The following is a 25,930-nucleotide window of genomic DNA, read 5'->3' on the forward strand; positions in this document are numbered from 1 at the left end:
GTACCTACCATAACGTTCCTTCTGAGTAGGTGGATTCATTTGTCTGCAACCTGTGGGTATGGATCCGATATCGGATACGAACCGGCATGGTTTATCCAGCTATGGATCCGAGCTCCTAGCTCCTCACCTCACCCATAATGCCCTGCTCTCCCTACATGACCTCAGATCGAGTTTGCCCTGCACCAACTACCCTAACCAAAGGTAGCACACCCTATGCAGGAAACTGACAAGGCCAGGGGATAGGAGGGCGGGATGGTTGCAGACAAATGTATCCACCTACTCAGATGGAACGTTATGGTAAGTACATAACTTCTAAATCTGAAGTAGGAGAATTCATTTGTCAGCAACCTGTGGGACAGAGTCCCCAGCTACCTGAATCTTGGGTGGCCATCATGGAAGGATATTCCGGAGCACCGCGTTGCCAAAGGATGCTCTACCTCTAGAAGTGACGTCCAGCTTGTAATGAGTAATAAAGGTATGAGATGAAGCCCAAGTGGCTGCTGAACAAATGTCATCCAGAGGAACCCTAGACTTAAAGGCCGCTGAAGTAGAGACAGACCGGGTCGAATGAGCATGGACTCCCTCTGGTGCGGGCCTCCCAGAGGCTTGGTACGCCAACAGAATACACTGAGAAATCCAGCGTGACAAAGAAACTTTGGAAATTGGTTTACCCAGATTGAATTTGGCAAAAGAAATGAACAACTGGTCTGATTGCCTATGCCCAGCTGTCCTATGAAGGTAAAAACGAAGCTGCCTGTGAACATCCAAGGAATGCAGCTTGTATTCGCCTTTGTTTTGATACTTAGGGAAGAAAACAGGGAGGTTGATGGACTGATTAATGTTAGCTTCCGAAGCTACTTTAGGAAGAAAGGAGGGATTGATCCTTAGGTACACCCGGTCCGGATGAAAAATCAAATAAGGCGGTTTCATGGACAGGGCCTGAAGCTCTGAAACTCTCTTAGCCGAAGTAATGGCTACCAAAAAAGCAGTCTTAAAGGACAAGTATTTAAGATCGACTGCGGCCGCAGGTTCGAAGGGGGGGGGGAGCGGTCAAGGCCTGAAGTACCAAGGAAAGATCCCACCGGCGAACAGTTTCTTTGACAGGGGGTCTGAGCAAAAAGGTGCCTTTTAGGAAGGTTTTGCATAACTTAGCTGACATAAAATCGTGTCCAGCATGGTAATGAGATATGGCCGCCAGCTGAACTTTGACCGTGGAACTACTGGCGCCATCATTAAAGAGAGAAGTAAGGAAATCTAGAACCAAAGGAAGGGGAACCGTGAAAGGATCTAGGCCTTGCCGCTCTGCCAAAATGGAGAAACGCTTCCATTTACTGCGGTAAATTTTTCTGGTAGAGGGCTTGTGGGCCGCTACCAGAATGGCCTTAACTGGGGATGAGATACCGGGAGTCCTGATTAGGAGTGGAACTGGAGCAGCCAAGCAGTCAACTTCAGGTTGTCCAGGTTCGGAGTTGGCAGGTTCGACGGGTGTGATATCAGATCCGGAATGGGATCTAGAATCCAAGGTGGATTCACTGAATGAGACCTTAGGTAAGGGAACCAGATCTGTCGAGGCCAGAACGGGGCAATGAGGATCATTCTGCACCCCAACCGAGAGGCTTTCTGAAGTACTTGTAGCATCAGAGGTAGAGGGGGGTATGCGTAAAGAAGACCGGGAGGCCAAGCATGCACCAGAGCGTCTCTCGGAGAATCCCCTGGAGGGGGGATTAGAGCGAAAAAACTGTTGCACTTGGCGTTTAAAGAAGAAGCAAAGAGATCGCAACAGGGAGTCCCCCACTGTGCGAAGATACATTTCGCTACTTGAGAATTGAGAGACCACTCGTACGGGGAGAGAATGGTGCAACTGAGCTTGTCTGCTAGGATGTTGGTCCGACCCGGAATATGCGTTGCGATGAGAAAGCGGTTGGTGGAGATCGCCCATTCCCACACTCTCATGGCTTCTCGACATAAAGGGTAAGACCTGGTTCCCCCCTGTTTGTTGATGTACCAGACCACCGACATGTTGTCTGATTGAATCGCAATTTTTCCCAGGGAAAGGAGGGCCTGAAGTGCTTGCAACGCCAAGAGCACCGCCCTCATTTCCAGAACACTGATATGCAGGGAGGTCTCTGAATCGCTCCATGTGCCTTGGACAATCCGGCCCGCAAAATGCCCCCTCCCCACCCGAGGCGGGAAGCGTCCGTGGTCACCGTGGCGAGAGGGGGAGATGCACAAAAGGGGCGGCCCCTGTGGAGGTCCGGAGAATGGAGCCACCACAAGAGAGACCGCTTGCAAGCCTTGCTGATTGCAATGGGATGATACAGGGGGAGGGAGAGAAATGATCATTGCACCTGAAGTGTCCATTGAAGCACCCGCATGTTCAAGCGGGCGTGCGGAAGAAGAGTAATCGCTGCCGCCATAGACCCTAGCGCCCTTAGGATAAATTCCGCAGGTGTTGAGCTGGAGTGAAGGATGGCCCGCACCTGGAGTCGCAGATTTCGAACCCTTTCGGTTGTGAGAAAGGCTCTTAAATTTCTCGTGTCTAACCTGGCTCCTATAAATTCTATTGTTTGAGTAGGGACCAGGTTGGACTTTTCTATGTTTACCGTGATGCCTAGCTTGGGAGCTAGATGAAGGAAGGAGTCTCTTGCCAAAGAGAGTAGATGCCTTGTTGGGGCGGTGAGAAGCCAGTCGTCTAGGTACGGAAAGACCTGCACCCCCTGAAGCCTCAGGTGGGCTGCAAACACTGCTAACACTTTGGTGAACACCCTGGGGGCTGTGGTGAGACCAAAGGGAAGGACCCTGAACTGGTAGTGACTGGCTCCCAGCCAGAAGCGAAGAAACCTCCTGGATCGTCTGTCCATCAGAATGTGGTAGTACGCGTCCTTGAGGTCTATAGAGCACATCCAGTGATTCTCCCCTAGAAGGGGGAGGATGGACTGCAAAGTGACCATCTGGAACTTCTCTCTGGGAACTGACAGGTTCAATAGGGACAGGTCTAGAATGGGTCTTAGGTCCCCCATCTTTTTTGGCACTAAAAAGAACCTGGTGTAGAACCCTGATCCGATCTGGTCTGGGGGGACGGGCTGGATGGCTCTTTTTCTCAGCAGATGGCCAATTTCTGCTGAAGCGGCCTCCCTCTGATCGGGTGGAAAATCGGGGAGGATTTTTAACTTTGGGACATGAAGAAAGGGGATCTTGTAACCTCTGGATATAATCCGGAGTACGCAGCGGTCCGATGTAATGGACTCCCATGCCGCTAGGTGCTCCGAGAAACATCCCCCGACTGCCTCCAGAGTGCAGCAGTCGGGCAACCCCTCAGGGTTGCTGCGTGGGCCGTTCAGAGAAAGGTTCCCTGGACCCAAAGTTCCTGGGAGCCCCACTGCCCCTAGGGCGGCGTCCTCCCTGTCCTCCTCTGCCGCGGAAGGACTGGTTGTCCAGAGCGGGTTGGGAATGCTGCGACTTCCGGAACCACATCTTCTTCTGGCCCTTTTGGTTCCTAGAGTAGGACCTCTGGGGCACAGAGAAGCGGACTCCGACGGCAGACAGCGTCTTCCCGTCCTTCTCGCTCTGAACCAAGGTATCGCAAACCGTCTTGCCAAAAAGGGCAGAACCGTCAAAGGGGGCGTTCGCGAATGACGCCTTGAAGGGCTCCGTAAAATCGCAGTGGCGGAGCCAGGCCTGCCGTCTTGTGACTAGGCCCGCTCCCGCAGCTCTAGCGGCTCCCTCGGTAGCGTGGGAAAGTAACCGCATAGAGGTGTTAGTCACAGAACGAAGAGTGGCCATACGGGTGGAGTGCAAAAGTTTGTCCTCCTCCGATATGGACTCTGGGGGGGATGCAGCGTATTCCTTGATAAGATCGCGCTGCATCCTAATGACGTGTGCCAAATAGTTGAGCGCCCTCACTGAGAAGGTCGCTGAACTAAAGATTCGCTTCCCCAAATGGTCCATCATCCGAGACTCCTTGCTCGGGGGATGGACTGAGGGACTCTCCTGGGCGAGTTCCCTCTTAGTGGCTGCTGCCGACAACATGGCATCTACCGGGGGTCCCTTGCTCCAGTGGGCACGGTCAGCAGGGGGGCTAAGGATCCTGTCGGGCCTCTTAGGGATTGGCTCCACGGTGTCCGGGTCCCTGCACGACCTGGTGGTAATAAGGTCCACCAGGGGGTCAGCAGGAGGGGACACCCAAGAGGTAGACGGGCCCGCTTCAAATGCCTCCAAGAACACTGACTCGTCTGAGGAAGACTTTGGGGCAGACCACCCACCTCTAATCCGTAACATTTCCATGATGTCTCCGAAGGAGACATCCTCAGGGGGTGATCTTGGGGAGCCTTCCCCTTCCTCCAACTCCAGTGTCTTCGGTCAAAGACTCGGGGGAGTCTATGTGCCTCCTCTTACACGAATGCTTGCGAGGTGCTTCCTCGAGGGGGCTGTCCGAGGAGCCCTCACCAGCAATGTCCAGAACCATAGGAACTGCTTGGGGCAGTGAAGCAGGCTGTCCCAGTGGCCGGGTGATGGAAGCCTGGCCCAGAGCAGATGGAGTGTGGGACGGAGCCGAAGCAAGGGCCGGGGGTCCGGATGCCCTCAACAGAGCCCTCTCCACTACATCAAAAGCCGAGGGGGAGCCAGCCTCGACAATAGGATCCGAAAGTCGGCTCCCCCTCGGATCCGATGAGCGGATCGGAGCCGGCGCCGAGCCCCTCAGATCCGAGGGACCAGTGTGCTCTGACAAGGACGGCACCGAAGGCACACTGAGTCCCTCGGATCCGAAGCTCGGGCCAAGGCTCCGAGAGGTCGGATCCAACAGACTCGAGGGCAGGGTCGGATCTGAAGTACCCAGTACTGTCAGCGCCAACCCACCCGCGGCTCCGAGGCTGCCCGGCTCCAGGCACTCCGAACCCAGGTAGCGGGTCAGAGAAGGATCAATGGGCTTAAAAAAGGGGGTCGAGATCCCCCCCAGAGGGGGGGAGGCAGGAGCACTCCCATCTGCATCTGGGCCTGGATGAACCTTCGCATCATCCGGTCCAGATCAGCATCGGAGAGGCTGTAAATAGACCTAGACGAGGCTACCGAGGTAGGCCTTGAGTGCCGCCTCGATAGCCTCGAAGGAGGTTGGGTCTCCTCATCCTCAGGCTCCGGTGAAAAGCACGGGGACCGGAGCCAAGGAGAGCCAGCAGCCAGAGAGGACGGAGGAGAAGCCCGCTTAGCCGGCGGGGCCGAAACGGAGGTCTCGGCCCGCTGCTTGTGGTGCTTCTCTCTCTCTGGTCCTTTTTCCTGGCTTCCCTCTCCTCTGACCTTTTGGCGGGAGTTTGAATCCCGGGTGGAGGAGGGGGAGCAGGCAAGGCAGGGACTGCCGAAGCAGTGACCACCAAGGGGGCGGGGGCCGAAGCCGAGTCTGGGGGCAAGAGTCCCGCCAAGACCAGCTTCGACCTCCGCTCCTTCAATGCCCTGGGGTTGAACCCTGCACAGATTGAACACCCTGAAGTGAGGTGTTCAACCCCAAGGCATCGAACACACCGAGTATGGCCCTTTTGGGGCCTCAGACATCACTATTTTTTTTTTTTTTTTTGAAAAAAAATAGTAACAATAAAATAAACTAACACAGTCACATAAAGGCCCCCAAAAAATACACACACACACACACCAACTACGAACCAGCGAGGGGAGGGTAAAAACTATATTAAATTAACCCAAAAAAGATATAAATAGAAGGGAAACCTATAACTTTCAAACAACTAAAAAGTTTTAAAAGTTTTAAAACCCTATAATAAGAAATACAAAGACTTAGCTTTGGATCTCTGACGACCCAGCCTTTACCATGCACGGCAAACTAGATCTGAGGTCATGTAGGGAGAGCAGGGCATTATGGGTGAGGGGAGGAGCTAGGAGCTGGATAAACCATGCCGGTTCGGATCCGATATCGGATCCATACCCACAGGTTGCTGACAAATGAATTCTCCTACTTCAGATCTATAGTTTTTTACCCCCTCAGACCTTGAGGGGAGGGGGCTAGGGCTTGGAGAACCATATTCCAATGAAAGAATGGATTTTTTTTTCATCTTGTTTGCCTCTAGAAAGTATTTCCTTGATCTTGGGCCCAAAGAAGATTGTCCCTTTTGATGCCTCATTCAGACAGGATTTCTTGCAGTGCTCTGCAAAATCTCACAAGTGCATTCAGGCATGTCTCCCTATGGTAATACCGAAACCTGTAACTCTTGAAGTGACATGTCACATTTGATGTTGGGTATAGTGACACAGACTACAGAGTGGCTGAGAGTCCAAGGTTTTCTTGCCATCTGCAGACAGACCCAGAAAGACATTTGGAGATTTCTTTAGTCAAATTCCTCTGGAACCTTGTGACGTGCCAAATAATTTATCATCCTCAAAGCGAAGGTAGCTGACGCTTACACCCGCTTCCCGAACCTGTCCAATGCCCTGTACTCCCCCGAACCTGTCCAATGCCCTGTACTCCCTGCAAGAGTCTAGCTCTTTAATAGAAGTGGCTGCCGCTACTATGGAATCAATGGCTGGACCCTTGCTCCAGTGTTGGCGGTCCATTGGAGAAACTAAATACTTGTCCAGCTTCCAGTGAATTAGTTTAGCCATGTCCAACTCCTTCCATGGTCGCTTGTCGATAAGATACACCATTCCATCAGTAAGAGGAACCACACAAGATGTAGCCAGGCTAAGCCTGAACCCAAGCCTCAAGAAACACAGACTCCTCTTCAGATGGGCTTTCCACAACCACCTGCCTTTCTGTCTGAAAAGTTCAAAGATATCCCCGAACGAGATGTACTCACTGAGGATCTGAGGGTCCAATCCCCATCTCAGTCTTCTGTGAGCAACTTCAGAGGTGAGTCAACATGTCTCCTCTTACACTCATGTTGTCAGTGAGCCTCCATGGTAGATGTTCAGAGGAGGACTCTGAATTTATCTGGGATTCCACTATATGGACTGTCTCCAGACACGATGGACCCAGCTGTCCCAATGGAACTGTATGAGTAAGCTCAGGACTCAAGGATATTCTATGGGGAAAGGGTGAAACTGAATTAGTGACAGAAGTCTGCTCATCAGAATAGGAAGACTCCTTTTTTCAATAGCCTCAAATGGAGAAGCCGAATGGGAACCCAAAATCTGTCTGAAGGGAAATGAGGCAACTGCTCCTGACAAACTTCAAAATTCAGCTCAGCTTAGTTCCGAGGCTAATGCTGGAGCCAAGCTGTCCAGTTTAAAGGTTACAAAAATTCAGAGTCGAGCCTATCCCCCATACCTAGCACTGCTGCTTCGGCTCAGAGATCCTTTTGGATCCAAGGAAGACAGAACCGGTCAGATCAGAGACTGCTTCAAAGTGGAAGAAAGTCAAGTCTTTGTGTCTGATGTGGACAAGCAACACTTAAATCTGTACCCTGACATGATGAGGGGAAGAAACTGCACTCCCGGATCCAGCAGTGTCAGGAGCTGGGAGGAACCTAAACTGAATCATCTGGTCCACATCTCCTTCCTGGTCGAATGGACTGACTGTAGGAAAGAGGTATTAGAAAGTAGCCTAGAAGGCAGGAGACAAGGTATCCCTGCAGAAAAGATCAGAATAGGTTTGGAGAACAGTGTTGGATCTGACGGTTTAGAAAATGTCAGCGCCAAGGATAAAGAAGAAAATGAACGACCAAGGGAGTGTTTTTTAGACTCCATCTTCTCTTTCAGCTTTTTTGTGACTTTTCCCTTTTGGACCTGCCTGAAGTTCTCTTGGCAGAAGGATATGCTCCAGATGTAGCAGACTGAGTTTGGGAGAAGTCTCCCACAGGGGCAGGGAGAAGTCCCTACAGCTCCAGATTTTTATTTTCTGCTCAGCAACTGCCCAACATAGCTACTAGTGCATATAAACACACGAAAAGAAAAAATAGGAAACAATGGTAAGAGCACCTGCTATCATCTATAGAAAAAAAAACACGTACATATGCATATACACACACACAAACACACACACACACACACACACACACACACACACACACACACACACACACACACACACAGACACATTTTTTTTTTATTAAACGAGAAGAGGTAATGTGCAAAGGCATAAGAAAACGGAGAGAGATGGAAAAAAAAGACAACTCTAATTAGAGATGGAGAGATAAATAAAGGGATTAGATATGAACATACCTGAAAATGGGAAGGAAGACACTTTAAAATAGGCAGAGAAAAGTAAAATCTCATTTGTAGAGAACCCAGGTCTGAGCAAAGGAGATCTGCATCTGCTGCAAAGAGGTGGCAAATGAGATCGGAGGTCATTTTAAGGTTTGCAGGGAGTTATGGTTAAGGGGAGGAGACTCAGCTTTGGATCCAAAGTCTTGAGTGGTCAAAGCTGGATCTGATGACCCATCCATTGAGGAGTGGACAGAACAGACTGCTGACATCCTCTGCATGATCCTGCACACCACCACCTTCCACCAGCTCTCTGCTGAAATGTCAGCACTTGAAATACTGAGTAACAGCACAAAAAAATGAGATTAAAAATGCAGAAGTGCAAGTCTCAAAACATTCCTTTTCTGCTTTACACTTCTTTTTGGCATGGGATCAGACCCCATTCACCACTCAAACTTCTATATACTACCTCTAAGATTGCCACACCTAAGAGAAATGAAAATACCCTGAGAAATGATCATCTTGGACTTGTATGGAATTACGTTTTTTTTTTTTTTTACATTCAGTCTCCATATTTCAGGATTCACTCTAGCAGGTCCAGACATTTCAAATGGTTACATCTTCTTTTCCTGATGGATGCTCAGTACATAAAACTAGTGTACTTGGCCATTCAGTCTTTGTATTTCAGAATTTGCTCTACCAGGTCACAACATTTCAAATGGTTACACCTTCTCTTCTAACTGGATGCTCAGCACATAAAACTAGTATATGTAATCTTTTAACTTAAAAGTACAGTCTTGGACAGCAGTAGACGGTACACAGGAGGCATGTGCCAGACCCCCACCCCATGAAACTAAAATAAAAAGTTTGGGGACTGAAAAAGAGAGAGAATTCCCATTCACACAAGCACAGTTGCCATTCAGCTCTTTAGCAAGAGAACTGAAAGAACGAGTCCTGTGTTTAGCTTAAGCATGAAAAGCAGCACAAGAGATAAGCAGACTTTTCTGTCCTGCTTAGCTGGCTTGCATGGTCTTCTCGGAGCTGCTGTTTATATTTGCAGCATTGAACAGGAGTTGTTGAACTGAAAGCTGCTGCCTGATTTGTTCAGAAATTTGGAGAATGAATAGTGTGTGTGTGTGTGTGTGTGTGTGTGTGTGTGTGTGTGTGTGTGTGTGTGTGAGTGTGAGCGAGCTTGTGTGTGTGTGTGTGTGTGTGTGTGTGTGAGCGAGCGTGTGTGTGAGCGAGTGAGCATGTGTGTGGGGGAGGAGCGAGCGAGCGTGTGTGTGTGTGTGTGTGTGTGTGTGTGTGTGTGTGTGTGTGTGTATGTCTCTATTCAATGACCTACCAGACCTGAGACATTGCTTCTTGTAAGTAAATGCTGGTCATCAGAGTTCCACAGTCATCAATAATGCCCAGTCATTACAGTTTCATAACTATTAGAAAAGACAATTGTATTACAGTTGTCAATAATGTCCCAGTTATTAGAGTTTCATAATTTTTAGAAAATACATGTTTATATTACAGAGGAGCACTGTTTCATTAAGAAACTTGCTCAGAGATAAACAGTAAGTAAATGGAGGAAGAAAGAATCAAGCCATGTGCACTTAATTAAATGGGGCAGCTCAATAATTATTTACTGTCAATCTTCCACACCAACTGCTATGCCTTCATTAACTTATTTTTTTTGTAAATCTGAGATTAGTCAGTCAATGTCATTGTCCTCACTGTACAGAAAATGCATGTCTGTGCAATACTTGTTGTTGTTGTGTTAACTTTCTAAGTGAGATAGAGGTGTCTGGTACTTATGGCTCTAACCTGTTAAACTATTTCTTGTAGGTAAAAGTACAGAATTTGAATCCTCCCACCTCCACCTGACTACCGTTTTACTCAGAGCAAGTCACTCCAACATTATTCCATGGTCACCCCTGAAGAGGCACATTTTCTCCAGTGGATTTACCTGCTTAGTAAATGATATAAAAAATAGTATTTAAAATGTGTCCCTGACCCCCCCCTCCCCCCCCCCCGTTATTGTTGGTTTTGTCATGAATTCTTGAGCAAACAAGTTGAAAATTATTTTGGTCTGTTCCTTGAAAAATAAATCAAAAATCATGGCTTTCTGGCAAATTGCTGCAGACTGCAATCAATAAATAAGAGCAGATATGCGAGTTTCAGACTTTGTGCTCTTCAGAAAACCTTCAGAAGTTACTTGCTAAAGTAAGTATATAAGAGAAAAACAAACTATGTTCTTGATATTTAGGTCTCTGTTTCTTGAGATAGGAGGTTGGGAGGCGTGGGGGTGCAACAGGATACTTTGTATGGTTCTCACAGCAGTGCAATGAAATAACTTCTTGATTCTCACTCATTAGTTATGTATTAGTTCATTCATTTTAATGCAGGCAAACATCTGAATGTACAGTCTTACAAGGGGCTGGAATTGATGGTTACATCTGTGCGTGTGTGTTTTGTGTGCGTGCGCGTGATTGCCTGTGTTTTGTGCATGTGTGTGCTGCATCCCAGAGTAGTTATTGTATAAAATGGAAGGAATCAACTGTAGTAAACAGGAATTGCATCAAATGTGAGTCTTGGTTTCCTTGTTTTGTTAATTATTAACAGTGTGATTAATATTTGTTTGTGAATAAACTGGTCAGCATGAAGTCTCAGAGTTTAATATTAAAATATTATCTATGAATGCATTTGTAATTTTTTTTGCAGGCACGCAGGTGTTAACTGCACTGTGTTGGGCTACAACAGTTTGCTACTTGGTGCAGATAAGTAAAGCTACATGAGCTGTTAATGAGCTGCTTCATGTAGTACAAGGTTTGATTCCTTCAGCTTTGTTTGACTTTGGTGCAACTCTGACCAAGTTACTTTACCAGACAGTATTTCTGGGCTGCTACTAAAAAAGGACACTTGTGTCCTGTGGAGTGGTCCATATTGCTAATAAATATTTAACATGCAATACATTTGCTTATTTATTTTTATTATGTATTTATTTACTGACAGTTGTTTATAAAGTCCGACTGAGTCAGCTACCGATTTTCAGTGGAGGCTTGGGGAGAAAAACTCCACAATTCTGCACAGAGGGATTCATACACAGTGTTTAAGACAGGAACTCAAGTAGAAACAAAACCAATAAATAAATGGAGTATTTTGAGACAAGTTGTTGTTGTGTCTTTCGGCTTTTCCTGGTTAGGGGTCGCCACAGTGGAACTCTGGTCCGCTAATGATTGGCAGCAGATTTTTTACGTACCGAGTTGCCAGCCCTGGCGCACAACGTTCAACGAAGGTACATCCATGCACGCATATCTCCGCACAGAAGACGCTCTAGCTGAGAGTCGAACCGGACAGCGTCTTACTGTGAGACGACAACACTACCGCAGCACCACCGATACTATTTATTGGATGACTATGATATAACACTGTTGGTAAAATCATACAAAGTATTATTTTTAAAAAAAAATCAACAGTGTAGCAACTGCAATGATACTGGTTTGAAATTTAGTAAATTGAATTAATAGTGCATATTATAAGAGTTAGGATTTTGTAGTTAAATGTGAGTTAAGGAGGATATCTGGGAAAGTAGAAGTTGGGGGAGATTGATTAACTTGAACGTAAGAAGGATATTTGGCATAGAAGGAAGTTTGTCTTTTGAATTCCTTCATTATTCATTCAGCTGCTAATTACTGCTTCATTATATGCCATTTTACTACAAATCCCAGCAGCTCTCTTGCAGTTTAATGGATTGCCAGATGCCTTTGTAATACATGGGAGTTTCAAGGGAAGGAGAATTTACTGCTGCTCATGTTAAGTCTATTTTCAGTGTTGAAGTGCTCTGTTTTGTTTAGCGGGTGGCTGAGGGTGTTTTTGCTGAAAATTGTACAATAAGTTTTAAATTAAATCCAATTCTCTAATCAGTGCAAGACAAGTATTACAATGTTCCTGAACTGGCTAGTAGGTAAAGTGTTATGACGCATTCTATACTTTGTTGTTTTGGGGGGGATTTTCAAAATGTTCCACATGAGCCCCCATCAGCTAGTTGCTGTGCCCCTTCTGTACCTCAGCAAAAAGAAAACCTTGAGATATCACTTTTTACAATTACCTGTTTAAGAGGAGGGTGTGGTGGGTCATTGCAACTGGTGTTTTAAGCTGCACATCCTGCTTTATATATTCAAAAAAACTGGTGCAGGGCAAACCCAAAATTCCAATCAAAGTCCAGCAAAAAAAAACAAAAAAAAAAACAAGAGGATCAAATAAATATGTTTATTGAGCACTTTTGTTCCAATATACTTTCACCACAGAACTTTTTCAGAATACAATGGTATAAAATAAACCAATGTTTTAAATCACCCACCCAAATGAATTAACCAATCACAAAATCTTTAGTGCAAACAATGTATTCAACTAAAAAAAAAAAATCTATGCAAATGCAAGTAAAAACATTTCAAATAGACACTAATTGACTATAAAGACCTAAGAAAATTTGCCCAAGTAAATAAATAAAACATTCTTATGGGTAACGGACAGAAAAAAAATAAATAAATATTTTAACAAACATTCATGCTATAAACAACATTACTAAATATAAAACTTTTAAATTTAATAAACATTTGATATTAACATGCTTGTTAATTCCTGGAAATCTATCTGCCCTGAGATCAACCTGCCACTTCAGTTCCTTATTTCTAACACACTGTTGCAACTTGTAACAAAGTGGTTGCCTCTAACCTGCTCTATAACAGAAAAATGGAATCTTCTAAAATTTATATATTCACAACTGTGCTTTGCCAGAGAATTAGTAAGATCTTTATTTTAATGGTTTTATATGTTCTCTTATTCTAGTTTTTAACCTACGAGCACTTTTGCCTATATAAACCTGATTGCATGTACTGCATACTGCATATACATGACGTTACTACTGTTACAGTTCCAGAAATTCTTGGCAGTGACATATCTATTAAAGTGTGCAAAATGAATGGTACTAGCATTACTAATAAAATGACACTGCTTACAATGACCACACAAACAAGTACCTGTCGTGTTAAGAAAAGAACGTTTTTCTTCCAATAGGTGGAACTCCAATAATTGTTTCAAATTTTCCGATTTCTTATAAATAAAGATGAGTACACTGCAAAAGTACAGTTTTGTACCTACCATAAATGTAGATGTCCGAGAGGAATGCATCTGCAGTCATTACAAATGGGTTGTCCTGTCATCAGGCAGCCCTTCGGTCGGCCGGATTCCAAAGTCTGGGTCTGGCTTCGGCTGGTGTCGCACTTCACCCGACATCATTGCGGCAGTTTTCGGGTATAAAGGCATCAGCCGACGCCATTTTCCTCAGTGTTTCTTGCCCCAGATGCCAGGTGCCCTCTTGGTAGGCTAAATTTGGATAAATGCCAAAGTTTCCAAATAGTAGAGAGCAAACACACAAAATAAGCATGTATGTACATATATACAAACAAATACACCATAATAGATCCCCCCCAAGCTAGCTGAAGATTGGTAAGTACCCTAGGAGTACCTCAGAGGGGAAGGAGGGTGGGTAATCCCGACTGCAGATGCATTCCTCTCGGACATCTACATTTATGGTAGGTACAAAACTGTACTATGTCCTTCAAGGATGCATCTGCAGTCATTACAAATGGGTAGAATACCATAGCTAAACTAGGGGAGGAGGAAATGAGAATAGATTATGGTGTAGTCAGGATCCCTTGCAAAACAGCAGTGGCAAAGCCAGCACGGGATCTAGAATATAGAGGTAAGTTATAATGCTTGGCAAATGTATGCACGGAGGTCCAAGTAGCAGCCTCTATAATGTCCTTGGTAGCCACTCCTCGTAAGAAAGCTGTGGTAGTGGATGTGGCCCTTGTGGAGTGAGGCCTGATGTTCTCTGGAGTTTTCTTTCCATGGTAGGAGTAACAAAGTCTAATGCAATTTCCTATCCATTTGGAGATTGTCTGCTTAGAAATTGGTTTTCCTTCTTTTCCTGTTGCATAAGCTACCAGAAGCTGGTCAGTTTTTCTATTGTTTTTTGTCCTGTCCAGGTAGTAGCGCAATTGCCTGTGTACATCCAAGGTATGTAAGAGCTTTTCTCCCCTGTTCTGTGGATTGGGGTAGAAAGTAGGAAGGTGGATAGCCTGATTTAAAGAGACTCTGGATACCACCTTAGGCATAAATGTAGGATTTGTTCTCATGGACACTCTATCTTGATGGAAGATCAGGAAGGGTTGTACTGCCATTAATGCTTGTAGTTCAGAGACCCTTCTTGCTGAAGTTATTGCCAGCAGGAAGGCAGTCTTCCAGGATAGGTATTGTAAGTCTGCTGTAGCTGCTGGCTCGAAAGGAGGCAGAGTCAGTTTTTCTAGCACAAAGTTCAAGTCCCATGCTGGCAATGGAGGTTTCCTGGGAGGTTTTACATTTTTAATTCCCCTCAGAAACTGTCTGAGCAGAGGATGCGAGAAGACAGGAGGATCCAAGCTGTATTGTGCTGAAATAGCTGATGCATGTATCTTGATGGAGGAATAGGACAGGCCTGTGTGGTAGAGCTCAGCCAAGTACTCCAGGATGTTGGCTATGTTCACCAGTGTCACATCTTGCCCTTTTGCAGCACTCCAGATGATATATCTTTTCCATTTTGCTGCATAATTCTTTCTTGTTGAAGGTCTACGAGCCTCCAGGATTATGTCCTTAACCCTTTGGGATAAATTTGGGTTAATTTCTGTCATGTAATGTTCCAGGCAGTCAGCTGCAGAGTTTTTAGGCTTGGATGCAGAATGTTGTAGTTGTTCTGTGTCAGCAGTAATGGGATCAGTGGTAGTTTCCATATTTGTTCCCTGGACATGCTCCTCAGTAGTGGGTACCAATGTTGTCTTGGCCAGTCTGGGGCTATCAGAATGATCCTCGGACGTTCCTCTTTGATCTTGAGAAGCACCTTGTGCATCAAAGGAAGTGGTGGGAAAGCATATGCTGTCAGGTTTTTCCAACTGAAAGATAGGGAGTCCACCTTCCAAGCAAGTGGGTGGTAAGTCCTTGTGCAGAATTTCTTCAACTGGTGATTGTATGGGGATGCAAACAAGTCTATGTGTGGTAATCCCCATTTTCTTGTGATGTCTTTGAAGATGTCCGGATGCAGCATCCATTCGTGGGCATCTGTTGTAGTTCTGCTTAATATGTCTGCTAGAATGTTTTCCTTTCCTGGTACATAAATTGCCTGTAACTGAAGGTTGTAACCCAGAGCCACATCCCATAGGTCTAGTGCCAGCCGGCATAGGGGGTATGAGTGTGTGCCTCCCTGTTTGTTGATGTACCACATAACTGTGGTGTTGTCTGTCCTTATCAACAGCTGGCCTTCATGGAGAAGAGGTCTGAATGCCTGGATTGCCAATTTTACTGCCATCATTTCTTTTAGGTTTTTGTGCAGATGCAGTTGGTCTTGAGTCCATAGGCCTTGAATGCACTTGTCCATCATGTGTGCCCCCCAACCGAGGTCTGAGGCATCTGTCGTGATAGTTTGTCTTGGATGACTTTTGCTGAAGGGCAGTCCTGTGTTTGATTGACAGGCCTGAGCCCACCATAAGAACTCTTGCTTCAGGCATGGGATCATTGGAATTTTGGTTTCCAGGCTGTGCTTGTGCTGAGACCACAAATTCTTTAGGTACCACTGTAGCTTTCTCATATGAAGCCTGGCATGAGGGACCAGAATTATGCAGGATGCCATGAAGCCTAGAGCTTGTAACACTTTTCTTGCAGTTAGGTGGCTCTGCTTTGTTAATGCCAAGAAGTAGAGAGGAAGTTGTTCTTTCTTTTCTGCAGTTAGAAATGCCATTTGTTTTGATGTGTCCAGTTCTGCACCCAGAAAGGTTATTATTTGGGATGGAATCAGCCTTGACTTTTTTGTATTGACTGTGTATCCCAGGGCTTGTAGCAGATAGATGACTCTTTGTAAGTCTTCTGTTAATTTGTTTTTGTTGTCCGCTTGTATCAGGCAGTCGTCCAGGTAGGGATAGATTTGAATTCCCTGAAGTCTGCAATGAGCGATTACTGATGCCAGGCATTTCGTGAACACTCTGGGCAGTAGATAAGCCAAAGGGCAATGCTGAGAATTGATAATGCTCTGATCCTGCAAGAAATCTGAGGTATCTTCTGCAAATTGGTCTTATGGGGACATGCAGGTATGCCTCCTTGAGATCTAGAGTTACCAGCCAAGACTCCTTGCCCAGCATGGGAAGAAGCTGCTGTAGAGTCAGCATTTTGAATTTTGGAACAATGAGGAATGTGTTTAAAGTGGACAGGTCTAGAATAGGCCTCCATTTGTTTTCTTTTCTTGGTACCAGGAAGAGCCTGGAGTAAAATCCCTTCCCTTGCTCCATAGATGGTACCTTTTCCACAGCTCTCATTCTTAATAATTGAGATATTTGTTTTAGAGCTTCTGCCCTTTGAGTAGGTGGTAGGTTCGGCATTCCTCTCTTTCCTGGCAGAGTATGGAAATGGAACCTGTAACCTTGGTCTATAGTTTGCAAAATCCATTTTTCTCTTGTAATGCAGTGCCAGTTTCTTGAAAATAAGGTTAGCTTTCCGCCTAAGGGTGCTTCTAGTTGTTCCCTGGTAGGCGGTGCCACCGCCAAGTCACTGTGATTGAGTTGTTGTAGTGGTGGTGGCTGTGTCCGTGCCTCGTTGGTTGTTACCCTGCCACTGGCGACCCCTGTAGGCACCTCTGGATTGGTTTCTGCCTCTAGAGCGCCTATTCCTGCCTCTTTGTGCCTTAGAGGACTCCAGAAAGGACCAATTCTTGGAGGGCCAATTCCTGCTAAACCTTGGAGGTTGAACTTGTAAGAAATCTTTTACTGTTTGCACAGGTTTTGCTTTCTCTTCCATCTTTTTCAGAACTTGCTGTGCGGGGGCACCAAATAAATTGACCTTGTCCATAGGTGCATCCAAAAGCTTAGATTTGATATGGTCTGGTAATGCCTGTTCTTTCAACCAAGCATGCCTCCTGATAACTGTGCCCATCATGGCTGATCTAAAGGAAGCCTCCAGTGCATCATAGCCACATTTTAAAGAATGGTTACTAACCTGCTGAATGTTATGTAACATTTCTTGAACATACTTTTTATCTAAAGATTCTTCAGAGGACAGCTTTTTAGTTAACTGGTCAAGCATAAACTCTTGATATTGAATCATATGAAATTGGCAGTTCAAAGCTCTAGCTGACAAGGTAGCAGAGGTGTAAACTTTTTTACCCCATCTCTCTAAGGACCTGGAATCCCTTTCAGAGAGGAGGGGGTTTTTAGAAGAAGTGGCTGCTACAGCTTTAGGGCCCTGGGAGATAGTCTCAGGATCTGCAAAAGGGGCCTTATATAAGTGGTGATGAGTGTCCGGGACCCTGTAGTACCTATCTCGTTTAGCAGGAGCCGGAGGTAAAGTACCAGGAGAAGTGCAAGCATCATTAAATGCATCATCAACAACAGATAGAACTGGAGGAATAGCTAAAGGCCTATGCTGTGGTAAGTGTAGAAAGGTCCTAAGCCTTTTTCTTGAGTCTGAGAAATCTTGGCCCTGCCACTGGAATTGTTCCCTCATAGCATGCAAGGTTTCCCCAAAGGAAAATTCCTCAGGAGGAGAGGCTGAAGGGATGGACTCCTCAGCATCGGAGTCTTCGTAAGGAGAATAAGAAGCCTCAGGAGGATCTGAGTGTTCTGAATCATCAGAAGAATCATCTGTGGTTACTGGCTCAGGGGGCTCTGCTCTAGGCCTCTTTTCTGGAGGAGAGAGAGAGAGGCCCTGTCTGGATGAGGCTGGGATCCACGGATTAAAGTGATGAGATCCTGTGCCAAAGAAAGCATATGGGAGCTGGTGCTGGGCCTGTGAGAGGGGGGCTTTGCAGCCACTGGTTTGGAAGTTTTGGCTGCTTTAGCCCTGGCAAAGGCCTTAATAGACATAGCTGGAGGAGGCCTAGCAGCTCCACGTGCAGGAGTAGAAATATCTAGAGGGATGGTGTCTGATAAATCCTGTGAAATCGCAACAGAAGGCTGGATTTCAGAAGCCGTTTCTACCAGAATAGAAGAGGCCTCGGTAGAAGGCAAGTTATCGGCTGAAGAAAGAACCGCTTGCTCGGTTTCGGCCGAAACCGAGACACTCGTGGTTTGCTTGGCCGTGGTTTCAGCCGAAAGCGCGGACCGCGAGTGTCGGTCCTTTTCTTTGCGTTTTTTAGTTATTTGCGTAGTCTGAGGATCCGACGGCATAATGTAGGCAAAATCGGAGCCGAAAATCTGCTCAGCAAAGTCCGAGCGACGTCTCAGCATCCGCCGGTTAAAAGAAGCACAGGCTAGACAAGCTGCTACGTCGTGGTCTGGGCCTAAACAATGTATGCAATAGGAGTGGAAATCCTTATGAGGTATTTGTTTCCCACAAGTTAAACAGTTATTAACTTTCTCTGACATCGGCTGAGGCAAGAAAGAGTCCCCAACGGGGTACTTAGCTTTATAGAAGTCTTCAAAGTAGTATTCGGTAGTAGTAATCTCTGGATCTGGCCGACCGGCACTTGCGAACAGCTTCTGCTTCGGGCGCCACGCGGCAAGAAAGATGGAGGAAAATGGCGTCGGCTGATGCCTTTATACCCGAAAACTGCCGCAATGACGTCGGGTGAAGTGCGACACCAGCCGAAGCCAGACCCAGACTTTGGAATCCGGCCGACCGAAGGGCTGCCTGATGACAGGACAACCCATTTGTAATGACTGCAGATGCATCCTTGAAGGACATCAACCTGTGCCAATTATGGATTTACAGTAATAATTTAACAATTATTACATAAGATGTTAGGAATGGTTTTAATGTCTACCATAATAGAAAGTGGAAACGCACATGTCCTGTTCACTTCTGTTGGTTTATTTTTCTTATTAACTAACCAATTCTGTGAAACTATCTCTTTTTCAGAATAGGGGGAAATTTAGCATCCCCTGAACTGATAATCTCATCAGCAATTTTATTTAATTTGTTTAATGGATACCCTCTCACAATAAATAACTCAGTGATAAATTTTACTTCCCCAAAAAACTTTCTGTCATTACTGATAATAGGACTTGCTCTGATCAGCTGTCCTCTAAAAATATTAAATTTTTCATAAAATGAAGGTGGTGGCTACTAAAATAAAGGTAATTGTTGGTAAATGTCTGTTTGCTATGAATCCAACTGTTGAATTTTCTATTATCACAATCTGTTTGAATAGTGCTGCTCATTAGTCTCTAACATATATGACAAGAAGGCTGGGGTTTTCGTTTAGATGCTTTAATACATAGAAACACATCAGGATGGATAGCAGCATCATTAAATATGAACAAACTAGTTAACAGATTAACAGACAGACCATACATACATACATACAGTCTTACTTATCAAGAGCTAACTACAAAATGGCAGTCAGACTTGCACGTGCTTAGTACTTATTCACTTGTGCAAGTCATTGGATAGCTTAGACATGCATTGCTATATACTTCTGGATTCATCACAGGAACGGGAATGTCGCCTGGAACTTCCTCAGGAATTGGAACACCAGACAACTCAATCTGAGATAGTGTCTCACAGGCTATGTGCTGTTGTATAGGCTTGGACACCGGTCTCAAATGTTTCTGATTCCACATAAAGATTGCTCCTTCTGATTCCACAATGTACAGTCTTGGCTCCGGACCAATATTCTTCACGACATCACTCTGATCATAACCTTTGGACGTTTGCATCCTTACCACTTCTTCTTGTATAGGATTGAGCAGTTTGCTGGTCTTATCGTAGTAGGACGTCTGGGTTAAGTGTTTCTTCAACAGATTGGCTTTCACGGATCTGTTGTTCTTGACATTTGAAACCAACAATTGACTACTGATTGGTAATGCGGTACTGGTTTGTCTCGACAGAAGTCTGAGCAGGTGAACCAAGATGTTTATCAAAAGGAATACTTCTGAGATTCAGTAAACATCATTATTATCTTGTTTTTGACTTCTCAAGTAACTGCTTTGCACTTTAAACTGCATGTTTTGCCAAACCATTGGAGTGCGGGTTCTCTGGGCTACTTGTGATATGAGTAACGTCCCATTCTTCAGCAAATCTTTTGAAATGTTGGCTTGTAATCTGCGTGCCATTGTCAGAAATAACTTTGTGCGGACTACCATGTACTGCAAAATGACACCATCTTAGTAATGACAGTACTGGATGCTAGGTTAGGAAGTAGGTCAATCTCAAACCAATTTAAGTAAGAGTCTACTAACACCAAATAATGTTTACCATCCCACTTGAAGATATAGGTGGCTACTGTCGACCAATGTAGCTCCGGAATCTGGTTAAGTTGAAGCAGTTTTTTTTTCTGTTGATATGGCTTTTTACTATTACACACTGAACAAGATGAAAGTGCTCTCTCAACGTCTTGTGACACAGAAGGCCAAAATACTAGTCCTCTCACCCTTCTTTTGGTAGATTTGGTTCCTGGGTGACCACGATGCAAGATAGTAATGTACTCTTGTTGCAAGGACTTTGAAACAGTTACTTTCAGACCTTTCACTACGATACCTTTGTCACACAAAATCTCATGTCTATATGGAAAATAAGGCTGCACTTCTTGATGCAAACTAGATTGCTTTGATGGCCATCCTTGTTTGATAAAGTGGTTAAGATTTTGTAAAACTGATCTGTGGCTGTGTGATCTCTCAGCTCATCAAGACGTGTGGAAGAAAAATTTCTCACTTCCACGGCTTCAAAATCAAGAATTTCATTCTCATGCTGTTCTGTGGTATTTCTCGGTGATCTGGATAAGGTCTAAGATCTAAGATAAGTCTACTAGAATAACACAAGGATACCCAGAAAAAAATTGCTCCATTGCATGTTGAAAGACTTCACTTGCAGAATTTATACCAAATGGCATTCTCAAAAATCTGTACCTGCCAATTTGAGTACTGAAAGTAGTGAACAATGATGATTCCTTGTCAAGCTGTATTTGCCAAAATGAACTCTTTGCATCTAGAACAGAAAAAAACAGTGGCATTTGGCATCAAGATTGGTGTCAATTTGAAATGTTTTACATGCATACGCATAAATTTTTTTAGTCAAATACATTGTTTACTATTTAAGTGATGTTTTAGATCAAAGCCCACAAGATTTCATGATTGGTTAATTCATTTGGGTAGGTGATTTAAAGCATTGGTTTGTTTTACACCACTGTATTCTGAAGAAGTTCTGTGGTGAAAGTACACTGGAACGAAAGTGCTCAACCAAACATATTTGAGACTCCGGCTTTTTCTAGCTGCACTTTGACTGCACTTTTGGGTTTGCCCTGCACCAGGTTTTTGGAGTATACTGGAGTTTAGTTACCTTGGTGTGCATTTTTTGCACGGCATGTTTATTTACATTTCAAAACGTACATGCACAAAAAATATACATGTTGCTTCTGTAGTATACACCGTAAAAGTCTGTTCAGCAGTTGATGTAATGATATTCATCAGTGGAATCAACAGGGAGTTAAAGAATTATGAGAAAATGTAAACAAATTACAATTCCTTATTTTGTTTCTGCTAACAAGGCAATATTTTTTTTAAATAAAAATCCTTCCCTTATTTGAGATTGGTTTTGAACAGTCGCCTGCATTCAAAGATTACTTTAGCACTGCAGCACTCCTTTTTTTTTTATTGCTGCACAATATGTGCAGCATGCTCCCAAGATGGTGTTACAACTGATGAAATAATTAATGATTATAAATCTATGAATAATCTTGGGTAGATCAAAAGGTCAAATGTCCAGTGATGCCAAGATGCTGTTCATCAAAGTGGGAATCACAAAGAAGTAAGACAGTACAGTTGTGTAAGTAAACTTATCATAACTGTAGATGTTCAAATGATCTCTGCCACAGTAGCCTTAACTATATGGGCTATATCCTGCCAAAGATGCGACAGCCAGGCAGCTTCCAAAGCTTCACAGCAACTTCCACCTGCCCAAACCATCAGCCAGCTTGAGCTGAGATGACTAAAAAGACAGGATGCCCTTCAAAGCTTTCATGTTAACAGACAGGGAAGCTTATCCATGAAATGACAATGCTAGGAATAACAAAAAATAAGTGTCCACATCCTGACAGAAAAAATACACCAAAAGACAAGGGGGGTGGGTGGAGGGAATGGCTCCTGCAGCAAATTTCAACTGTTATAAGTTTACTTCGACAGCCATACTATGTTCACCATACTGATTACTGCTGCATTAGCCTTAGCTCTTAGGGTAGATTACTACCTTTGGGAGATGGAAGGGGAAGGGTCCACGAGTCCCTGAAGGATGGGCCTAGCAAAGCTTGATCCAGACCTAGATAAGGAATCAGGACTGTATTGGCTTATAAGCATATGTATAGGGGACCAAGTTGCTGCTTCTAGAATACTTCCCGAATCCAACCCTTTCCAAAAAGCCACAGATGAAGCCAAGGCCTTGGTACAGTAGACCATGACAACCACTTGGAAAGTCATTTTTGACACAGGTTATACCTTCTTCTTACCTTCACAAGAAATGAATAATTGATCTGAAGATATGAAAAATTTTATTCTGTCAAGATAGTACTCAAGTTTTATGTGGACATCAAGATATTAAGTATCTTTTCTCCTTTATTTTTAGTTTCTGGAAAGAAAATGGGGAGACGGATGGTTTGGCTTGAAGTAAATTTGGATACCACTTTAGGCATAAAAGGATTACTTCAAAAAGAACCCCTGTCTGCTATCTCCATGGAGCTTGCAACTCAGATACTCTTCCTGCAAAAGTCAGAGCAATCAGTAAATGTCAGAGCAATCAGTAAAACAGTTTCTTATATTAAGCACCTCATGCCAGTCAGATTACCTGGCTCAAATGGTGCAAGTGTTAGCTTCTCGAACACAAAATTAAGATCCCAAGGAGGGGCCACCTGTTATCTTGAAGACCTCTTACGCAAAACCCTCCTTGAAAAACATTTTAACATGAGAATGCATTGAAAGAAGAGGATCCATGGGCGGACATGTTAAAAATGGATGATAAATGAATCTTGATGGAGGAGTAAGTCAGCCCACAGGATAGTAACTCACACAAATATTGCAAAACTAGAGAAACACTAGCCCTAAATGGTTGATGGTTATGTTGTAGGCAACAACTAGAAACATTTTCCATTTGTTAATATATGATTTTCTAGTAGCAAGTTTTCTTGCTTACATTTGTACCTGTTTCAAGTCCTCAGTAGTGCCTAAAGGGAATTAAGACCCTGACATCCAGACAGTGAGTTGAAGTTGACTGGGGTCAAGTTACATCAAACACCCCTTATCTTGTCTGATTAGACGCATTCTGTGAGGAAGCTTGTGGTAACTGCCCCCAGCCATTTCCAAAATAACCACCACCTGATCCACTTTCCTCTTGTAATGGTCTGCCCTTGTCCTGCTCAGCTTGTCAACCACACAACTTTGCTTGGATGAAATGTAAGGTGCCTGTAGAGTGAGATTGTGCTGCAAAGCTATAAGCCAAGTTAATATGCCTGGTATACAAAGGGCGTACAACCTGGTTCCACCTTGCCTGCTGATGTACCACATGACTGTGCTATTGTCTGTAACAACTGAAGAAGTCCAGGGGAAACAAAGTTGATTCATAGAGTTGATCAAGCATCTCTTTTATATTTATGTGCATGCACCTGTCCTTGGTGTACGCACCTTGAACTTTTATCCCTCCTGAAACTGCTCCCCAAGCAAAGGGTGAGGCATATGTATTCTGCCTACTTTGGAGCAGAGAGGGGAAAAGGGGAGACTCAGATTTAGGGATAGTTGGTGTCACCAACAAGTGATTTCTCTTCTGACAAACCCCAGCTGAGGGATTTGAAAAGAAAGGATATTGGTGCTGGGACCAAAGTGACTTCAGATACCACTATATCTTTCTCATGTGGAGTCTTGTCTGGGGTATGTTGAGAAAATACAGTTGTGTAAGATCTTACCATAACAGTAGTTGTCTTTCTATTTACTGTTGCAGTACTCTTAACTGAAGGGGCCTCCTGTCAAAGATAGCCCAACAACCAGCCAGTGTACCAAAGTCTTTAGTACTTTTAAGTGCCACACATCACACGTATGTTCCCCATGTAAGGTGTAGGGTATAAAGGTGACGTATGAACACACATACACACACACACACACACACACACACACACACACACACACACACACACACACACACACACACACACCCCTGACAAAGCCCAAGAAGAACAAAATATCCATAAGGACAATGAAGAACACTGACATCCAGAAGGAGAAAGGGGAGATGATCCCCTTGGCCAGGATGGCAAGGAAGAACAGGCAGGGGCACAGATGACAGAAGGGAGGAAGTGAGCGAATACTGCATCGGTGAAGAGAAGGACATATACTGTTATGGTGACATCTTACACAACTATACTCTATTCTTCCATATCACTGTAGCAATATTCCTAACTGAAGGGAAAGTGCAAAAGCTCAGAATTAAAGCTGAGAGAAGCATGGCACCGAAGAGCCCCCAACCCATGCAAGATAGCCAACCCATGCAAGATAGCCCTAGGAAAGCAGTCTCCAGACCTGAAAATAACCAACCTGTAAGGTTTAGTGAAGGTATGAACTGAAGACTGAGCAGCAGCCTCAAGGATGGAAATGGTATCCAGACCTTTGAAAAAAGCACCAGAGAAGGCAACAGCCCTAGTAGAATGAGCCTTCGCACATGAGGAAACACATTTATAATGAAAAAAAAATGTCAAAAGGAAATTGCCTTAGAAATCTAGGATGAGACGGTCTACTTAGAAACAGCCAAACCTGGACGAAAGGAAGCAAAAAGCTGCTCCTATTTACAAATATCCTTAGTTGTATCCAAATATCTGAGCTGTCTATTCAAACCCAAGGTATGAAGAACCTTCTCACTGGCAGACTGTGGAAAAAGAAAAATGGAAGGAAGATGAATCAACTGATTAAGAGACAACTCATTGACCACTTTGGGCATAAAAGAAGCATTAGTATGAAGAGACACTCTGTCTCAGTGAAAAACTAAAAAGGGAGGAACCAGTGACTAAAGATCAGACACACACAGCTGGAGTGAGGGCTACAAGAAGAACAGTCTTCCAAGTACAATGTTGCAAGGAAGCTGAAGCAGCAGGCTCAAAAGTAGCCCGAGTCAGTTTTTCAATAACAAAACTAAGGTCCCTAGGAAGGCAGAATTGGCTTCCTGGGAGGCCTGATAGGAAGGATGCCTTCAAATAAATTGCTTGACTTGAAATCTAGAGGCTAGAGGAGGAGCCAAGGGCAAACAAACAGAAAATGCTGACAGGTGAGCTTCAACTGAGGAATATGCTAACCCAGAATGAAGCAAATCACACAAATAAGAGAGAACCATAGCAGCCTTCACAGATAAGGGATCCTGGTTTCAAGAGAGGCACCAGAGAGAATTTTTTTTCCATTTAGACAAATATGGTTTCCTGGCCTCCTGCAGGACCCAAAGCAAATATGGTTTCCTGGTCTCCTGTAGGACCCAAAGCATGTCCTCAGAAAACAAGTGCCTAGGGATCAAAACCCTATCACTGACAGCATCACTTGAAGAGTGCTCAAGTGAGGATGGATAAGAGATCCCTTGTCTTGTGAGAGAAGATCCGCCCATTGAGGTTATTTGTGGTGATTGCCCATGGCCAAGTGAGAAAGAATAGGAACCAGTGCTGTCTGGACGAAAAGGGAGTCACTAGCAAGCTTTTGGCAGAGTCCTGCCTGATCTTGTGCAAGACTCTCAGTAGCAGAGGAAAAGGAGGGAAGGCATACAG

At 44.5% G+C, this 25,930-nt stretch overlaps 1 protein-coding gene across 1 annotated transcript in view; it reads right to left on the reverse strand.

The window, feature by feature from the left end:
- NANS (N-acetylneuraminate synthase) overlaps positions 1-25,930 on the reverse strand; it is a 345,373-nt gene that overhangs the window by 275,494 nt on the left and 43,949 nt on the right. The gene's annotated exons all lie outside the window — the stretch shown is intronic.

The sequence above is a fragment of the Protopterus annectens genome, chromosome 2.part0 (assembly GCF_019279795.1).
Source record: "Protopterus annectens isolate FY-2018-M chromosome 2.part0, PAN1.0, whole genome shotgun sequence".
NCBI classification, from domain to species: domain Eukaryota; kingdom Metazoa; phylum Chordata; order Ceratodontiformes; family Protopteridae; genus Protopterus; species Protopterus annectens.